The sequence below is a fragment of the Triticum urartu genome, chromosome 1A (assembly GCF_056163025.1).
Source record: "Triticum urartu cultivar PI428250 chromosome 1A, HENAU_Tu73, whole genome shotgun sequence".
NCBI classification, from domain to species: domain Eukaryota; kingdom Viridiplantae; phylum Streptophyta; class Magnoliopsida; order Poales; family Poaceae; genus Triticum; species Triticum urartu.
Genome location: NC_141873.1, coordinates 536333529 through 536338980, shown reverse-complemented (window position 1 = coordinate 536338980; position 5452 = coordinate 536333529).

Sequence of the window (5452 nt, the reverse complement as noted above, 5' to 3'; positions counted from 1 at the left end):
CACGGGGCGAGGCGCGGCCGAGCTCGAAGCGGGAGGAGCGGGGCGGGGCGGCGCGGGCGCGCGCGCGGCGGCGAGGTGAGCGTCGACGAGCAGGGTTGGGGCGGCGCGGGCGTGCGCGCGGGGGCACGGCGGCGCGAGCGCGCGCGCGGCGGCGAGATGAGCGTCGACGAGCAGGGTCGGGGCAGCGCGGGCGCGCGCGGGGGCGGAGCGTCGCGGGCGCGCGCACACCGCGGCGAGGTGAGCGGCGACGAGCAGGCTCGGGGCGGTGCGGGCGCGCGCGCGGCGGCGAGGCGAGCAGTGAGCAGGCGCGCGCGGGGGCGGGCCGGCGCGCGCGGGGGGGGGGGGGGGGGGGGGCGGCGCGCGCCCGCGGCGGCGGCGAGGCGAGCGGCGAGCAAGGCGACACGCGGAGCTCGTGGTCCGGCTACTCCGGCGCCGCCCTCCTGCCGCACTTCTGTGCGTGCACGGACGGCGACTCCGCCGGCCACGCGTAGTGCGTGCGCGCCAGCGCGCCCACCCCGCGCGCCGCCGCCCGGCCGACCATAGTGACAAGCAGCACGGCCACGGGAGGGAGCACGGCGACGAGCAGCAGCGCGCCCACGCTTGCCATGGCCCTGGTCGATCTCGTCGATCTTCTCTTCTCTTCTTGGTTGTTCACACACGAACCGTACGTGTCGCCTCGTCCCTCGGCTCTGCGCGTGCATGCGGCAACAGCGAGAGCTAGCTCGAGCGACAAGCAGGAGCAGGGGCGTGCCGCCGGGCCGGCGCGGGCACGCACGCGCGGCGGCGAGGCGAGCAGCGACGAGGGCTGGCACGGCGGGAGCGCGGGGCGGGCAGGTAGGGCGACGAGCAGGCGGGACGGGCCGGCTGCGGCGAGCGCGTGGCCGACGCGTGGGCGAGCGGCCATGTCGGGTGCGGCGCGGCGACGAGATTCCAAGGGCAGGGATGCAGCGGACGTTTTAGATTACTCTGCCGTGGTGTGCGCCTCGAACCCAAACCGGACACGCATGTCCGTTTTTGTTTCTATTGCCACCTCAAACAAATAAAATTCGGACAAAACACACATCCGTTTGGGGTCGTACAATGAAGTTGGCCTAATAACACGAAGCGGAGGGCCATCGGCCATGCGCTTTGCCAGCAAACTGCGACCGCTCCCTGCAAATAACGACATACCTAACATATGTTTAGTGTTGAATTAGAGATGGTCCGGGTTGTGTTAGAGCGCCTTGGATAACATATGTTTTGCGGTACCATTCATTTGTGTGATGTTGAACGGAGAGCAATAAGCAATTAGTATTAAGTACAAGTTTTGGCCTCAAGTGTGGCCCGGACAAGGCAAATTGGGTGGCATGAGATGATTTGGTTCTTAATATTTGTCTAGATTTTGAAGTTCAAGCTTGACCAACGCACTATAGGGTTATGCACCACAAAATTATATTATTGAACTCACATCTGAAAGGGTTGAGTTGTATAACCTTCAAGACACTTGATTCGTGCACTATTGGTCAAGTGGATGGTCAAAATTAAATCACGAGATATGGGTGTGGTGTGCAAATAATTTCGGAATAAATTGACTAGCAACCAGGCGGTGGGAGAGGGGTGGCAAGCGAGCTCCTTTTGATGGCGGTTCTAGTCCTGAAAAGAGAACAAATGATGGCAATTTTAAAACAAAAATTGCCTTCTGTAATAAAAACTGCCATCTTGCTTGAAGAAACTACCATATCCTCAAACTAAAAATGCCACAAATCGTTCGCAAATGCCACCTCCCTTCTGGCGACCGTTCGCCAACTATGGGTCTGCAATGTTTTTTGCAAGCGCGGCGCCGAGCATCCAATAGAGAGTGCTTTTTTTTTACCGAAACACCAAGACGTTGTTACAACAGTGTTGTCTAAAATTTAAATTTGGTTTTGTTTTCTTATCTTCTCACCTGTTTTGTATTTGCAACCAACGGATGCTTGATTGTAGCTGTTGACCGATGGGGCATCGGTTGATGATCCAAGACGATGTCGGTCTTACTACTTTGGTTGGGTTGTCTTAGACATTTATCCTTTTCTACCTATCATGCATATGTAATGATGTTGATGAACTAACTTTTTTGTTGTGTTATGGATTGTTGAGGTGGATGTTTTTATTATTTTGTTGTACCACGTAATTCTCAAACGGACATCTAACTTTTTAGAATAATGGGCTGAAAAGCCTATTTTCGTAAAAAGACAGACATGAAAATCGTCAATCATTCAAATTCCTGAAACCTTTTCAATTATATAAACCCTCGTTGATTGGCCTATGTTAAAGCGGCTCCCTACTACCTAGTATTAAATTTCATAAATCATACTCCCTCCATTCCACAATGTAGTGCTTCCTCTATCCTCGTGCTTCAACTTTGACCGTAAATTTAACTATCAAGACCGATTGTGGCGGGAGCAAAAATTATATCAGTGAATTCGTAATCAAAAGAAGTTTTCAATTATATAATTTTTTCTCCCGCCGCAGTTGATCTCGTTGGTTAAATTTATGGTCAAAGTTGGACCTCGGAAAGCGCGGGCGTACTATATTTTGGAATGGAGGGAGTATGTATTTTTCTCATACCATCATTTCCATCCGATCTTGTCTCGGATGTCATATATGGCTTTGATTCTAGTATCTCTGGTGACTTCCACCATAAGATTGGGCATCAAATCGCCTCCCCTCCCCTCGGCCCATTCCATCAGATATCAACCAACGATGCTTCCAAAGGCCATAATCCTAACAATTTAGCAAACACTCTTTCTTTGGCTCTGCCACCGTCACCTCACCCGCACCTCAACAACCGACCATTTTTTTCCGTGAAATCTCTACCTACGACCATAGCTACCCTGCCAAGCTCCCTTATCGGGCGCGTCAGCGTCGCCGCTCACCTATTGGCGGTGAAACGATGGTAACCGCTCAAGCGAGTATGAGCGCCGCCATACGATAATCTTGGCACGGATCTTACTATACCTCCGCATGGGCCCTACCAAATCCGGCATGTAATTGTAACGCGGAAAACCCCGCATTACTACTGCCCCGATGAGGATCTCACCGTTTTATTGCCATATAAACTCACCTCAAATCCATCCAATCGCAATTCATGCCGACGACTGGATTGCCGGTGAGAAAGCAGCCACAACCAGTCACGTCCTGCGCAGCCACGGCTCATAGAAATTCACAACCGCGCCCCAGGAATATTCAAATTCACAGAAATCATCAATCATTCAAATTCCCAAGACCATTCAATTACATAAACCCTCGTTGACTGGACTATGTTAAAGTACTCCCTCCATTCCAAAATATAGTGCGCCCGCAGAAGGAGTCCTGGATTAGGGGGTGTTCGGGTAGCCGGACTATACCTTCAGCCGAACTCCAGACTATGAAGATACAAGATTGAAGACTCCGTCCCGTGTCCGGATGGGACTTTCCTTGGCGTGGAAGGCAAGCTTGGCGATGCGGATATTCAAGATCTCCTACCATTGTAACCGACTTTGTGTAACCCTAACCCTCTCTGGTGTATATATAAACCGAAGGGTTTTAGTCCGTAGGACAACTTCATCATACAACAATCATACCATAGGCTAGCTTTTAGGGTTTAGCCTCCTTGATCTCGTGGTAGATCTACTCTTGTACTACCCATATCATCAATATTGATCAAGCAGGACGTAGGGTTTTACCTCCATCAAGAGGGCATGAACCTGGGTAAAACATTGTGTCTCTTGTCTCCTGTTACCATCCGGCCTAGACGCACAGTTCGGGACCCCCTACCCGAGATCCGCCGGTTTTGACACCGACATTGGTGCTTTCATTGAGAGTTCCTCTGTGTCATCGCTTTCAGGCCCGATGGCTCCTTCGATCATCAACAACGATGCAGTCCAGGGTGAGACTTTTCTCCCCGGACAGATCTTCGTCTTCGGCGGCTTCGCACTGCGGGCCAACTCGCTTGGCCACCTTGAGCAGATCGAAAGCTACGCCTCTGGCCATCAGGTCAGGTTTAGAAGCCTAAACTACACGGCTGACATCCGCGGGGACTTGATCTTCGACAGATTCGAGCCACAGCCAAGCGCGCCGCACTGTCTCGATGGGCATGATATAGCTCTGCCGCCGAGCAGCGTTTTGGAGGCCGCACACGCACCGGTTCCGACCATTGATTCGGAGCCTACTGCGCCGGTCGAGGATCAGCGGTTAGACGCTGCCTCAGGGGCTGCGATCTCAGAGGCGATCGAGCCGAACTCCAGCCCCGCACTCCGCATGGCCCATGACTCCGAAGAGCCGGATTCCTCTCCGAACTCCGTGCCCCCCGCGCCCCCGCCGATCGAATCCGATTGGGCGCCAATAATGGAGTTCACCGCCACGGACATCTTTCAGCACTTGCCCTTCGGCGACATCCTGAACTCTCTAAAGTCTCTCTCTTTATCAGGAGAGCCCTGGCCGGATTACGGTCAGCAAGGTTGGGATACGGATGATGAAGAAATTCAAAACCCACCCACCACCCACCTCGTAGCCACTGTCGATGACTTAACCGACATGCTCGACTTCGACTCCGAAGACATCGACGGTATGGACGACGATGCAGGAGACAACCAAGAACCAACGCCTATAGGGCATTGGACAGCCACCTCATCTCACGATGTGTACATGGTGGATACCCCTAAAGGAAGCAACAACGAGGAAAACGGGGAGGGGGGTCGATCTCTCGAAAAACAATCAAAGCATCGACGTAAACGCCGACCTAAGCCCTGCCTCGATAAAGACCCAGCCATAGAGCAGGATGAGCCGGTAGACGACGAGCATGCCTCAGAGCAACCATCCCAACAAGACAATCCGGATAGAGAAACCGAACATTCCTTCCCCGGCGAAAATGGCATTCCGGACGACCCTACGCCGGACAAGCCCACGAAGCAGAAGAACCTCCACAAACGGCTCGTTGCAACCGCACGCAGCCTAAAAAAGCAGAAGCGGAAGCTAAAGACTGCGGAAGATGCACTCAGGATCAAATGGAGTAAAGTAATCAATACCGCAGACAAATACGATGGCAGTCGCCGCACTAAAAGCTATCCGAGGAGAAAACTACTGCCTGAATTCGACGAGGAGGCCTTAGAGCCCTCGCATTCAAAAAGTAAGAAAGCCACACGGTCGGATAGACGACCCCAGGGCCAGCTTAAAGCGGCAAGCAGCGCCGCACTTAAGCCGGTATGCGACCCACTTAAGGATTCACATCATGGCCCAGCCAGGTCCATTTATGGGCCAAGAAAGCAAGCTCTCATAAGCAATGCAATAAAGCCATTATCAGAATACGACACCCCCAAATACAGGGGTGCCACACACCCCCTATGTTTCACCGATGAGGTCCTGGATTATGAATTTCCAGCGGGATTCAAACCCGTAAACATAGAGGCATATGATGGAACAACAGACCCTGGAGTCTGGATCGAGGATTATATCC